Here is a 15,390-nt window from a genome sequence, read left to right as displayed (position 1 = left end):
GTCAAGACTGAGACATTTTCCTGGCTAACTGAGAAACATTTCCTCATAGCCAGGAGGGTTGTGTTATTTTGTACCTTTGTTGTACTGATACATTCCTTACTAGGATTGCCTGTGTGTGTGATCTGCCATGCTTCTTGAACCTCATGAAATAAAAATGGGCCAAATATGGCTTGTCCTGTCAGCAGTTGAATGCAAAAGGAACTATAAGAAGAACACACACAGGATACTTAAGAGAAGCAGAATGATGAGAGGCCAGCGCAATAGCAGGCTGGAGGTAGATTGACCCAACTCGGTAAGGTACATAAGTAATCTCATCTCCCCTCAAACCCTACTCCCCAGTCCAAATGTATACACCCTATGCAGAGGGGTATAATCTTGAACTTTCCATTTGAAACTCATGTTTGCAATCGGACAGCCCCAACTGTCACACATCTGTGGCAAGAAGGACATCCCATATACAGTATTTTAATGCAGGGTTTAATGTGATGTGTCCAGTGGCATTTCATTCCCCCACCTCCCACTGTATCTTCATTTCAGCTGAACGTCATGAAGTAGCAAGATGCGTGGGGGAGGAGTGGGTGTGAAGATGAGAGACTGAGAGGAGAGGAGAAAGCACTTTGTGATTTCCTGATGAAACAAACACTTGGTGATTTTCATCCTCATCAACAGTAAATTGCTTGTCAAACAACTCCCAAGGGAGCAGCTACTGCTGTTTAAGCATGACTAATAACTGGATCGTAGGACTGTTCCCCTTCGACACGGCAATCTCCCAAATGCTCTTGCTTCTCATATTCGCGGGTGACAAGCTTTGCTTCTTCTCACCCTGGCAACGTTCAGAGCGTGGTTCTTCCATGTCTTTTCCCCAGATGCTAATTGCAACAATTTTCCTTTAAAAAAAAAGCTTTAAGAAAAGGGGGCTACAGAGATAACAGGGAGGAATCAAGGCAGAGGTTATGGGCTTGTTTTAAACTGAAAAGATTGACAAGACATTATAATCAGTAGCTGGAACTCTTTAAAGAGAAAACAACTAGAAGATTTCACATTGGTAGGATGGAGAAACAGATTGTCCAATTTGCAGGGTTGCATGGAGCGGGGAGACAAAGGGCCCACGAACCACATGTAGATCCCCAGCCTGCTTCCTTCAGCCTCCAAATGTACTATGAATCTTCTCTCCACTGGTCCTATTGATGGGCTAATGGTTCAGAAGTAGGAGTATTGCCATTTTCTGGAGTGACTCATCTTCTAAACCATTATATGGAAACCTTGTGTTAGCATAAGACTTTCCCCAGCTGTTGTTGTTTTTTTAACTTCCAAGCACTAGCCACAAACCTGGGGATTGAAAAACAAATTCATAGTGGTGGTGCAAATTGCAGAAGATCCAGAGAGGGTCAGACTTCACTCTGGGACCCAACATAGTTGGCCACTCTAACCTAATCACCAAAATCTCTTGACTCTGGAATGGTATGAAAATATATCAGTTAAGTAATTTATCACAAACTAAAAACTTACAATGGGTCTCTGAGAACACTAACATACTGTGTGAGATATCCGTGTAACCATGAGGAACAAAAGGCCAGTTTTTCCACCAGTCATCACAATGTGAGATTGTTTCATTTGGAATGTCATTAAAGGAGATATGAGACTGCCATGTCTCCTCCTTTTTCAATGACATTCATTCATTCATTCATTCATTCATTCATTCATTCATTCATTCATTCATTTTTACCCAATCTTTTTCCTTTAAAAGGAACCAAGGTTGCTTACATCATTGAACAACAATATTTAAAGCTCAGAAGAATGAGTATACTGTACAGAGACAGCTTACATAAGCAAAAGATGATAGATTGTCTTTTAATGATTACAATGATTATAAAAGACATATACATCATTTTTTCCATGTATAAGATGATACCTTTGTCTAAAATGTTTAGATTAAAAATTGAAGGTCGTCTTATACACAGAAGTAAGGAGGGGGGATGGATTGAAGTGCTTTGATTCCTGCTTTCTCCCTCTGCTTTCTTGCGAGGAAAGTGCTTTCCCCCTCCACTTTCTTTGCAAAAAATGGAGGAGGAAAGCAGGAATCAAAATGCTTTGATGATTCCTGCTTTTCCCCCTCTAGTTTCTTTTCCCTTCCACTTTCTTGTGAGGAAAGGGGAAGTGAAAAGCACTTTCCTCACAAAAAAAAGTGCAAGGAAGTGGAGGGGGAAAGAAAATGGTGGGGGAAAGCAGGAATCATCAAAGCACTTCGATGATTCTTGCTTTCCCACTCTACTTTCTTGGGAGGAAAGTGATTTCCCCCTCCACTTTCTTCACAAAAAGTGGAGGGGGAAAGCAGGAATCATCAAAGTGCTTTGATGATTCCTGCTTTCGCCCTCCACTTTCTCGCAAAGAAAGTGGAGGGGGGAAAGCACTTTCCTCACAGGGAAGTGGAAGGAGAAAGCAGGAATCAAAGCACTTTGATCCCTGCCTTCTCCCTCCATTTTCTTGCAAAGAATGGAATTTTGAGTTATAAAAGTGGGGGGCATCTTATACATGTGTGCGTCTGTGAGGAAGGTCCAACAGTTAGCGCGCCGTCTTCTCCAGATAGTTTGAGAGTACAAAAAGCAGAGTAATGGGAGAGTGAGTCTAGGGAAGAGAAGGGACCTGAAGGGGTTAAAACTGAGATCTGCTTGTCAGAGGATGGGGTGAAGGAAGGGGAGGAGCAATGGGTGGAGGTCTGGGAAGAGAACATAAAGGAGGGAACTTTTACGTGGGAATTTAGAGTGGTAACAGGCAAGAAAAGGAGAGAGAAGGAAGAGGCTGCAGTGTGAGGGGTGAAGTCTTTGATCGATGACTTCCCTAACCTAAAGGTCGAAGGGCTACTACCTGATCCACATCCAGATCCTGAGGGAGTTGTGGTCCAAGAGACTCTAGAATGGACGGTAGTAGTTTTCCCCCGCGGACGTGGTCGTTGGAGGAAGGCAGTATGTCCGGACCAGATCGTCAACAAGCCACCCTTCAAGGGGGATTGGGCTGGCCACCCTTGCTGCGGGACCATTTGTGCGGTAAGGAGCGCCCCATTACGGAAGCCCAACGACAAGGAGTGATTTGGGCCAGTTCCCCCCTTTTGACACAACGTTATCAAGTTGATCATCATGGACACGTTGAAAGAACTTTTCCTCAGTTGGATGCGTTTATGCCAACTGAAGTGGTTATTGATACTCCTATGTTAAATGTTAATAAATCTTTACAGTTGCAAGAATCTATAGATTCTTTTCCTCTGTACATGGGCCAATCACCTAATGAAACCTACAGATATTTTGACAGTGTCTTATACACAGAAAAATATGGTACATTTAACATCAATAAATCTCTGTTATCCATTCATAGTTTTTAACTGTTTGCATGGATATAAGCCAGTTTTCACCATAATAGGTTTTAGGATCTTTAGGTTAGAAGTGGGATTCCCCCCCCCACATGATGGGCTATTAATACACAGGAAATCTTAACTGGACACAATAGAAAATGGGAAGATGTAGTCAGTCCAAAAGGGTTAGATCATGCAGCAGTGCAGGGCTATGTACCTTAGTTATGTTCACTCTCTGTGCTAGCACACCTCCCTTCAGATCACTTGCTGAAGTCTTAGGGAACTGCTGTGCTTCTCCAGGTGTTCAAGCAACACAGGAGGAGGCAGAAACAGGAGACTGATTTTGTGGTGTGATGTAGTTTTTAAAGACCAGGCATGCTTTCATTACCGCTTCTGAGCTGGTACCAAGTTACATTTTGCTACCTGTCTTAGCACCAAAAAGAGAAGGAAGGTTTCCCTTCCCCAGTGCACAGTGACCAGAGCTGTTTTTAACTGAGATGTTTAGCCCCATTACTTGGATTCTTTCCAACCCGCCCTGCCCTGCCCTGTGACATCGTGTGGATCAACACCCTGGTCTCCATTTTTGGACCCAACATCTCAGGGAATCAGGTGCTTCTGGCCTGGTAACCCATCTCCTGTTGCCTTTGTGCTTCCTCATACATCATAGGCAATAGAAAACAGAGCAGAGGGCCTCCCAGCCTGAGATGCTGCAGTGAGATTCCCTACTGCTGAGCCTAAAGCAAAGCGGCTGTCTTTATCCATTATCTGTTTTTTTTTTTTAACTTTGCCATCCTGCATGGAAGGATATTGCAAGCCACAAAAAAAAGTATCCCAAGGGCCTTCTCCCCATCAAAAGTAGATAACTGATTCTGGGACTGTTGTTGTTTAGTCGTTTAGTCGTGTCTGACTCTTCGTGACCCCATGGACCAGAGCACACCAGGCCCTCCTGTCTTCCACTGCCTCCTGGAGTTGGGTCAAATTCATGTTGGTTGCTTCAATGACATTGTCCAACCATTTTATCCTCTGTCATCCCCTTCTCCTCTTGCCTTCACTCTTTCCCAACGTCAGGGTCTTTTCCAGGGAGTCTTCTCTGGGACTACTTCATACCAAATGCTAGAAGTAATGTATTCTAGAAGGCTTTCATGGCCGGGATCTGATGGTTGTTGTGAGTTTTTCAGGCTCTTTGGCCATGTTCTGTTCTTCCTAATGTCAACGAACTCTACCCAGCCACAAGGACCGGTGATCACTGCACACAAAAGACCAGCTAATAACACCCATCAATCACAGTGACAGATAATATCTCCCCCTTATCACAAGAATACACCCACAACAAAAAACACACTGATCACCATAATCACCCATCTCCTGAATAGGACAAAAGCTGATCCCACAGCTATAAATATTCAACTATCCAAACAAACTGCACCAGAGCACAGACAGAGATTTGATTCCTGTCCTCTGAAGATGCCGGCCACGGAGACTGTTGAAAGTTAGGAAGAATAACCTTCAGAACATGGCCAAAGAGCCCGAAAAACCTACAACAACCATCTAGAAGTCATGTTTGTGATATCAGCCACTGCCCTTTCATTACTGGATTAAAACCATCGGGACAGAATCTCCTAAACAATTATTACTTAGGATTCCAAAGCAAAGGGAACCAGATTAGTAAAAGATAATGAGAATCTCTTTGACAATGTCATCCTTTATTATCTTACTCCAATGGACCAAATCTACATCCCCCCCCCAGTTCCCCTTGGATTTACCTCTATAGACTGAAAGATAATGCACATACTGGTACCTAAGAGCTAACTAGATACTTTTATTTTGCTTTGTCTCTTTGCATGCCCAGCTGTCCAGAATGTATCAAATGTTGTAGGACCAATGCTAAAACAGGAAAAGCAACAATGGTGCAAAGGACATGAAAGCAATGCATCAGTTATTTTCATACATGGGATTCTGTAAAACGATTTGATAGCAATTAAAGGAAATTGTCACTTCCAAGGATTTTAACACCCTTCTCCTTGCACTTCAAAGGTCAGTTTTAAGAAGCTTTCAATAGGCTTTTCAACAAGTGTCTGCATGATGCTGCTGTCATCATGCAAGATATACTATGAACTGAATGTGGAAAAGTGACTTTAGTAAGAGAATTTATGGAGAAATAAAAAGTAGGAACATGAGAGATGTAGTGGCTAGTGTCAGACTAATATCCAAGAGACCTGGTTTCAAATGCCTGTTCAGCATGAAATTCAGGAAGGGAGGGATAGGATGCCAAAAGTAAACCACTCCTTAAACATCTCACATATCCTGCAAACTCTATGAGGGTTGCCATAATTTGAAACCAACTTGCCTGCACATAGGAACAAGAGCAGGCTGGAATAGTAGCAGGTAATTGTGAGCGATTAAAGTAACCTCCAGAGCTATGGTTCTCAACCTCTGTCCATCCAGATGTTCTGGACTTCAGCTCCCAGAATCGTTTGCTGTTGTTTGTCCATTGTTTTTACCTATATACTTCCCCACAGTGTTTGGAACACTCTCTGAGCAGTTTACAATTTAATTATGCAAAGAATAACTTGCCCTCCAATGAGCTGGGCAGTCAGTTTACTGACCTGAGAAGAATGCGAGGCTGAATCAACCTTGACTACCTGAACTTGTCCGGATTTAACTCAGATCATGAGCAGAGGCTTGATTGCAATTTAATCACTGTACCACAGGGCTCTATAACTGGACATAATGGACGATTTTTTCTGGGAGCTGAAGCCCAAAAGATCTGGACCATCAAAAGATGACATGTGCTAATCAAATTCTTGTGGTTTTTTGTTGTAAACAACAGAGGAACTGGGCGGGAACTTTCTGTCAAGACAGTAAAATGCACTCTGTATAAAACATGTGTTTGCACTTAAAATAACAGTATGCCAAGAAGGTACCTGAGCCAGAGTTCTTCTCCCTGCTGATCTGGTTTTCTACATCCAGTGCAAATTTGCCTGTCTGAAGTGGTAAAACCCAGACACAGGTTTATCCTCTAAGCATGTAAACTACTGGATTTGGGGTTTGAAGATTGCCTAATCTCTAAAAGATGTCCTTGTGATAGTATTGGTTGACACTACTGCTTATTGATACAACGTTATAGATTAGCAAGAATACCAAGTTTCACAAGAGATAGCTCTACGACGTCAGCGCCCATCACCCTTTGCTCCAACCCCTCAATCCACGTTCATGTGGGCACTTTCTTTTCCCACAACCCCCTTACCAGGCTGCAGGACATTCCCTCTTCTAACTGTTTCAAGAGTTTGATGGCCTTTCAGAAAAAAGCACCATGTGAAACTGCCTAGAGGTCCTCTGGATAAATTAATACTCCACTCCGTCAGCAGCTTCCCGTATACTGGTTAGGAAAGAGTCAGCGTTTCCTAGTTCGGAATGGGTAGGAAAGCCATCTAGTGGTTGGCTGTGGTACTGCATGTTGCAGACACATTTAAACTAGAACTAATTAAGCTACAGTATTTTTAAAACAGCATTAACGCCATCTGTGTCAAATTTCAGGTGTCTAGGATTCACAGTCATGAACTTATGCCAGGAACAGGCAGAACACACACATTCTCTAAGAGTGTTTTAAATTTCTGGGGGTTTGCCTCTTAACTTACTTTGAATGAAAAAAAGCACACATTTCATAAGAAAAACCATCACAAGAACTACTAGCGTCTACCCAGAGCCTACCAAGTATTTTCACTAGTGTCTGGAATTCCTAATGCTACCTGGTATGTACTCACACTGACCAGCTCTCCGGATTCCTAGGGGATTTTTCTAATCTTTTCTCTGAAATTTCCCAGTGGGGCTGGCCAGATCAGACAGCCAAAGGAAATACTACACCCCAAAGATGAAGGACCTTGGAGTGCCTTCAAATAGTAGGGTTTCATGCATTTCTGCTCCTCATTACTCTCCTGGCAATCTGCTACCATGGTGTTTTCTGCTTATGAGCTGAGATGCTCCCCACTTCCTACACTTAACAATAACCCATGTTAAAGGGTTGATCACTTGTAGCAGATTAGGCTGAGTTGTTTCCTCCCACACCTGATTAGAGGTATCCCTCTCCAGATGGGACCAAGAAGTGCCAATGTAAAGTCTATTGACCCCATAAAGGAAGCAATGCACTTGGGGTTGCAAAAGCTGAGCAGGGCTGTTAATGATAAAAACCTTTCGGAGGTCACTAATTCATAGGACTGTCCCATAAAAACAACCCTGCAGTGTCACACCTGAAAAAAACACCTTCCCAATATTAGGCTACCCATGCACTGAAGTTTCCCTCACTGGTCCTCTTTCGCATGTCTCCATCATTTAGTTAGTTAGTTAGTTAGTTAGTTAGTTAGTTAGTTAGTTAGTTAGTTAGTTAGTTAGTTAGTTAGTTAGTTAGTTAGTTAGTTAGTTAGTTAGTTAGTTAGTTAGAGTATATAATATTGAACTGGGAGCAGGCCACAATGGTTTACAAATACAGAAACAAAACTAGCAACAAAATTAGAATTGGTTGTTGTGGGTTTTTCGGGAAAATTAGAATTGTTACAAAAAACATATGAATGCCAAAAACAAAACAAACCCTAGAGTGGTCTATCGACTAGATAGGCGGGATATAAATAAAATAAATAATAAATAATAATAAATAAACCCACTACTGTGGTGAGATGGGTGGCAGCCATAGAGAGAACTCAGTGGTGAGCTCTCTCCATGGAAGACAGAAGGTGTGATCAGAAGGCAAGAAAATGTGTTCCTCTGATCACATTGGAAAGGGTTGCTTTGCTGGGAGTGATCTCTCTTAAAGCAACCCTTCCATCTCTCCAGCTCAGGCCCCAAAAGTAGTAGCTTTGCTGTTGAGCCAAAAATGTCCAGCTTGAGTACAGATTTGGGTAGGTCTGATGTGCCACAGTCCGTATGTTTTGTGATCACTGGGAAATAGCTCACACCAGACCACACAACTAGTTGACCAACCTGAAAGCCATATCCACTGGACACCACAGAAAATGGGAAGAGCAAGGTCTTTTCACTCCCAGGCACACTGAGAATTTGAGCCCCAGAGAGGCCTGACTGACATCTTCCATTCAAATCTTGCAGTACCAGATTACAGTTTTGGAGGAATCACAGTCCACAGTTGTTGTTTTGCTGACAAGAGACTTCAAAAATCTGTCCTCCAGAATGGCAAGACAATAAGTAGAGCAGGAGTTGTTTTGCTATATTCCAGTGTCTGGCACATATTTTTGTATTGTCCTAAAATGTGTTGCATTTTATTTATTTATTTATTTATTTATTTATTTATTTATTTATTTATTTATTTATTTATTTATTTATTTATTTATTTATTTATTTATTTATTTGTTGGTTGGTTGGTTGGTTGGTTGGTTGGTTGGTTGGTTGGTTGGTTGGTTGGTTGGTTGGTTGGTTGGTTGGTTGGTTGGTTGGTTGGTTGGTTGGTTGGTTTATAAACATGCTGCTATATATCCTCTGGTATATCTGGGTTATTTTCTAAAAGCCATCTAGGAAGCTGTATTAAGGCAGGAATATAAATCATTTAAGACAGCTTTGAATGTAGCTGTTCGAAACACAGATATCTGCCTTTTCAGACTTCAGTTGCTTTTCTATTTTTGCTTATTTCTCTGCATATCTGGAGCTTGCAGTTTCATCCTTAAACCCCTTGACTAAATCCAGGTAGTCCCTCTTTACATAAGAGTTTGGAAAAGCTATTTTTGGACTATAGACCCCAGAATTCTCAGCTGGGAGGATTCGCATTAACTTTATTTAAAATTATTTACTGATAAACAATATTTAGGTGGCTTTTAAGAACAAAACCAACATACAACCTTTTCCATTTGCTATGGATCCTTGCTTTAACATTAACCACGTGCATAGAAACATAACATATGCCGCCACTCTGTTCCCCTGGCCAGAAGAAGGTATGGCAGCTAGAACTGAGAAATGAGGCTAATCTGGACCATGATCTCTAGGAAAATTATCTCGGGGGGGGGGGGCTATGATTTTTTAATCCAAAGTTATACAGAAGAAGGCATGCACATATATGCATTTCACTTTTTAAAAATTACATATGTGTTTCACTTTTTAAAAAATTCTAGAAGAAATTTATGCCTCAGCCTTTAGTTGTTTTGAATGATTTTTAATGCCATTTTGGGGTGTTCACTTGAAAGCTCTTATGGGGAGACTTGACAAAATACTAGAAACACTCCTGCTGGCAGTTTGATGGATAATTTAATGCCTTCTTTCTCCCATGACTTAACCACAGATTGAGGCAGCTCATGGACTGGGACAGAAGGGTTCCCCACCTCAAAATTTCAGGGGGCTTCCCTCCTCCCTCCCATTGTGAGCTGACCTTGCCCCCCAGACCCTTTATACCCATTTCTTCACTTCTCCAACAGCTCTTGCAATGTCATTTCCGAACGAGCTGCTAAAGAGCTGATTCCTTCATTTCAGAATTGACCTTTCTTCCGTTTGTCATTATGCTCTGTGCTGAGCAGCTTGATTCCTACAGTCAGTGACACATCGCGATCTCTATTATGCTTCTGTTGATTTGGTCTTGCTGTGACAAACAGCTGTCTTCATTCTGTCAGTTGAGTTAGCCAACAGTCATGACAGAAGCACATGGATAGCAAAGGGATGGAGGGAGAGTAATGTGAGCACTTTCTCATTTGTGTTTCCCATTTATTTGCTGTCCCTTCCAATCTCTGTAGTACTACTAAATCATTCTTCACACTTTCAGAGTCTTGGATCCTCTCTTTCAGGAAGCAGAATGCCAGCCCTCCTCTGTCCTGGAGCTTGGTTCCAAAGGGCTGCCTTGGCTGAAGAGCTCACGCTCAAGAACCAGAAATAGGACAGTATCTCTTTTATACATCATCTCCTGTATAACTGCTTCTGCCTCATTTTTACAATGTATCTTAATTTGCACCTTGCTCATTACAGTTCTTTGAGAACACACACACTCACACACAGAGAGACAGACAGAGGGAGGGAGGGAGAGAGAGAGAGAGAGAGAGAGAGAGAAAGGGGGGGGAGAGAGAAACAGAGAGAGACCAAGAGTCGAGATGTAAGGATTTTCTTTCTTGTTCCCCGTTGTTTTAATTATCATTATTGTCAACTTGTTCCACGTAGGTTGCTTACATATTACCAGAAAAAGAAAATGTATTTCCCCTTCCCTGCCCCAAAAAAAGACAAAAAAAAAGGTGTAAATGTGCATATGTGCTAATTTATACAGATGGATGAAGAATTTGGAATAAATATTATCATTCAAGTAGAAGTACAGCAGAGCTCATCACAGTGGAAAAAGGATGTAATCAGTCGTTGACTTTCATGCCTGTCTCAGGTGCTAGCTGCTGATCAGCAACGTAAAGGCCTCATCGCATACGCGTTTATCTGTAGACCCAACTTGAACTTGACTGTACTTAAAAGAGAGCCCTGCCCTCTATAGAGAAGGCCGTGTCCACCCAATCCCATGGCTCCAACAAACTCACTTCCAGATCTCTTCTAATAATTTGTCATTAAAAAGGGATTGGGATGTTAACATCCAAATTGTTTATGAGATATCTGAGTTGTGTTGTCGAGTCCCTATGGGCACACCTCGGTTTCTCGCCTCTGCTGCCATCGGCCTTCCTGCAAGCGCATGCCCAGAGACAGCGGGGCTGCTCTGGAACCGACGGTGGCCTGACATCTCTGGGCATGCACCAGCAGGCAGGCCAATGATGCCAGGGGCAGGGGCGGGCAGCAGAAGGCACCCCTAGGAACTCATCAATGGGTCCAAGTGACCGGTCATGTCACGAGTTCCCCCCTCCTCCAAACCCTGTGAGTCAATTCACCAGTGTGACTGAAGTCCGACTCAGGTGCCCATCCTTGGTGATACCTAGGGGGCCAGGTCTCAGGACATAGCTAACATCTCAGGAAATGGCTTCTCAAGCTCTGCAGGCAGGAATAAGTATACGCCCCCCCAATGTATACGAGAACCCCCTAATTTTGTCCCTTGCCGGAAGTGGAGGAGCAGTCAATGGGCAGCCGCAAGGGGCAGCTCCACCTCATCTCCTGTGCTGCTGCCTCTGCCGCCCAACCACGTCACTGCCTTGTCCCCTGCCTGAAGGGAGCCCGCGGGTGGTGCTGGAGGAGGCAATCTGGCAGCGGAGGCAGCAGGAGGTGGAGGCGGAGGCAAAGGAGTAGCCGTGCTTGGCCACCTCTCGCTGCTTCCCATTGACTGCTGCCACCACCAGATTGCCTCCTCCAGCGCCACTCGCAGGCTCCCTTCAGGCAGGGGACAAGACAGTGATGTGAGCTGGAGGTGAGCCCTGGCAGGAGGAGGAGGCAATCTGGCGGCGAAAGCAGCAGTCAATGGGCAGCTGCGAGAGGCGGCTGAGCATGGTTGCTCCTTTGCCTCGCCTCCTTCTGTGTACAAAACGACCCTCAATTTTTCCTCTATTGATTTTAGAATCAGCCTATCACAATCCAGGAGCATTTCCCCACATTTTTGCTACTCTGGTCAAAGACCAAGGGCTTTTATTTCTCACAATGGCCTTCAGACTTTGCTCAACTTTTAACAATTCCTTTTCCAAGATTAAACTTTCTGATGTCCACATCTTACCTAACCCTTTGACCTCTACACTATTAATCTTTTCACTCAAACTGGCCAGAAGCAAAACAGTACCAACAACCATAGTTCTGTCTCGTGACACTCACATAATTCATAAATGTAAGACCCTTTATCAGAGTGTTACATAGTCATCCTTTTTCTACAGTTTTTTTTTTAAAGGTTCAAAAGTTTCCACCTTTCTTCATGGGAAAGGTGGCTCAGTGTTGAATGTGAAAGAAATGTGATGCACATTTTAATGGAACAAGCTGCCCATTCTAAGCTCTGCTGCTTGTCCATTTTCAACAGGAGGTGAAAATAATGAGCAATCCCCACATTTCTTGACTCTCACCTCACTTTCAGAAAGCATCTCTCTTCTTTGCTCTTCATTCCTTTCTCACATGCCTTCCAAGGAGCCAAGGATTTCTTAAAAGTCTCTTTTCCCATGTCTGCCATTGTGAAATCTTTACTCTTGTTTTCAATAATGGTACAGCAAGGAGAGCCAGGAAGGGGAAATGATGCATGTTGTTCCCTTTTGTTTTAAATCAAACCATTTCCCCCTATATTCTTCGAGAGGGATGGATGAGGATAGCAACCGGAGCTGTGATTTGATCTTGTTCAAATATTGAACAGCTACAGAATAGCTTCAGATTAATTTGACCATATTTTAACATGGAAATACTCCGCCTAATTCCCTTATCTTTTCCATTGCACCTGGCACTGTGTCCTATTTAAATTTTCAAATCCAAAGCTCAGTACTAGGTAAATATTCAGATATCAGTCAAATTAACCACATATGAAAGGGGGGTCCTCTATGTTGGGTCATTAGATTTTTTCCCCTTCCTGGTGTGTGTTTGGAAGGACAAGGGCTGATGAAAACTTGTAGATTTTGTATATAAATTGAAAAGCATGACCTTGCACAGTAATCTTTATAGCTATGCATTTAGGGAAAACGCTTAACATTGGGTTCACTGCTGTTTTCTTAAATGCCTATATAAATATTTAGCAGAGACAGGCATGAGGGGAAAGGCTGCAAATCAGTTTTTAATGGAGGGTGCTGAGGCTGCTAGGATATGAAAGGGCTCTTCAACTGAGCCAGCCATGAACATCATTTATGGTGAAAAGGATAACTGGACACCATTTTCCAAGTTTTAATCTGGCCTCTTCCTTTTTTTCCCCTGTCTTCATTTCCTCCTCTCTCCTGCCACTTTCTGATATCATTGTTATTCTAAGGCAGGTACTGTCTTTTTCAGAATAGAAGGTCCAAGTTCTTCCCAGCTGTTCAGCTGAAAGGCTATAGATGGGGCCATGACATTGGGAGTCCTCATTACTCAGGGTTCCCATTTGCACGTATGTCTTCATTTACTCACAGCTATACAGAGTTATAGTTATATTCAGTTGAATGGGAAGGTGTCAAGCATGTCAAACACCAGAACATGAAGCAAGTGATCTGAACCTGGGGAGTGTGAAGAACAGACAAATACATGGCCAGCTCAGCTGTATTTTCTTCTCTTCTTTGTGGCTCATGCCAACTGGTACTCCCCAGCTTCCTACCATCCTCCTTCATGCTCAGAGGTCACTTTTTAGTTCTTCTTGCTGGAAAGAGAGGCAAGAGCACATTTGATCCTTACTGACTATCTGAGAAAAACTCCCAACATGGAAGCCAGCTGTCATGGCTTCTAGAATTAAGTTTGGAGGCTTTTCTCCTGATTCAAAATCAGATTTCTTAAAACTATGGGATGATTATTACTTTTCAGCAATCATAACCTCAGTCATAGGCTCCTGCACACTGTCAAAGAATCCTAACAAGGGAGAAATTATCTAACAGGCATACCAAGGTCCAGCAAGTCATAAGTTTGTGCAGCCTTACATTCTACTAAGTCATTAACTGAATATGTCAGCCCTCTATCTGAAGAGGACTTAGGTCACACTTTCCAGTTCAGCAGTGTCTATAGTGTGTTAATCATAAATACTCCTCAAAGATTGGGTGAGGGGAACCCTGCATGTTACAATAAAAAGTTATGGCTGACACTATAACCCCCCACCACCACCAAATCAAGGAAACTGTTCCTCGTCCTCACTTCGAAAATGGGTGTGTGGGTGATTCTTGAATCTTAATTTCCATCCAAGGTCAGCCCAAGGTCAGGCAGGAAACAATATTGTCTCCCGTAGTCATCGTTGTCAGTGTAGCCATAGCCACTGCTGCCACTTCACTCAGCCCTCGAGAGGAAGGCAGCCCCCACTGGCGACAGAGGAACTTCCACACTCTTGCAACCTCTTGTGTTCACTGCCATTCACACTTGTTGAAAAACAGCCCTGACAATTGCTTTGTGTTTAGATAAGAAGTGGTTAATGATGAAAAATGAAGTAAGCTTCTGGGATTTTCCCTTTGCTTATTGTCACTTTCTGAATGGAAATGAGCACAAGAGGGTATCCTGTAGGCCAGTGGTCCCCAACCTTGGGCCTCCAGATGTTCTTGGACTACAGCTCCCAGAAGCCCTCACCACCACCTCTGCTGGCCAAGAGCTCTGGGAGCTGAAGCCCAAGAACATCTGGAGGCCCAAGGTTGGGGACCGCTGCTGTAGACCATCTTGATGGTGACCATTGCTGTTGTCAACATTCTGGCTGCCCTTTTCTGTCTAAAGCTTAGCATCCTTTTTCCTGCTGGCAATGCAGGCATGATGTTGTGCAGTAATATCGGGCCATTTGCTGGCTATTTGAATCATAGGTACAGAAGCACAATATTCCACATTCATAAACCAGAGGGTTTTGTTTTTTTTAAGAATTGATTTTTTTTTTTCTGTTTTCACTATAAAAAGCACTATTCTATTCCCTGGTGGCCTGCTGTTTGGCTCTTTCTTCCACTAACCACCCAAGTTATTTTTCATAAAGTAAAAATGATATCCTGAGGGAGAACACTTTTTTTTTCTGCACAAGCATCTTTTCTCAAAGCTTGAACTCATTTGTATGGGAGCCACACTGGAAATATTAATGTGTGTAAGATTTCTTACAGCTTTGAAAGAAGTGAGCTCCATTTGATTCTGATATGCAAACTTTTCTTGCTCTTTCCAGGTCAGGCTTGTTGCTTATTACAATGTGCTCAAAGTGAGGGTTGGAACGGCTGGATAAAGGCATCCTCAGTACATAAGGCGTTAAGTGTCAGAGAGTTGAAAAATGGGTTTCTCAAGGATGGCTTTTGCCTGCCAAGCCTTGAAAGAAAGAAAGAAAGAAAGAAAGAAAGAAAGAAAGAAAGAAAGAAAGAAAGAAAGAAAGAAAGAAAGAAAGAAAGAAAGAAAGAAAGAAAGAAAGAAAGAGAGAGAGAGAGAGAGAGAGAGAGAGAGAGAGAGAGAGAGAGAGAAAGAAAGAAAGAAAGAAAGAAAGAAAGAAAGAAAGAAAGAAAGAAAGAAAGAAAGAAAGAAAGAAAGAAAGAAAGGAAAAAATTCAGGAA

General features: G+C 42.7%; 2 long non-coding RNA genes across 2 annotated transcripts in view; one reads left to right on the top strand and one right to left on the bottom strand.

Moving 5' to 3' along the window:
• LOC140704129 (uncharacterized) overlaps nucleotides 1-6,775 on the bottom strand; it is a 23,537-nt gene extending 16,762 nt beyond the window's left edge. The window contains exon 1 of the long non-coding RNA XR_012083252.2: nucleotides 6,594-6,775. This is a non-coding gene — a long non-coding RNA (uncharacterized LOC140704129). The remainder of the gene's footprint in view (nucleotides 1-6,593) is intronic.
• Nucleotides 1-15,390, top strand: part of LOC140704130 (uncharacterized) — an 18,073-nt gene extending 2,683 nt beyond the window's left edge. Inside the window, exon 2 of the long non-coding RNA XR_012083253.2 lies at nucleotides 15,015-15,390. This is a non-coding gene — a long non-coding RNA (uncharacterized LOC140704130). The remainder of the gene's footprint in view (nucleotides 1-15,014) is intronic.

Source organism: Pogona vitticeps, chromosome 2 (assembly GCF_051106095.1).
Source record: "Pogona vitticeps strain Pit_001003342236 chromosome 2, PviZW2.1, whole genome shotgun sequence".
Classification (NCBI taxonomy): Eukaryota; Metazoa; Chordata; class Lepidosauria; order Squamata; family Agamidae; genus Pogona; species Pogona vitticeps.
The sequence above is the reverse complement of the archived record's forward strand: the minus strand, read 5'-3'. Positions and strand labels throughout refer to the sequence as shown.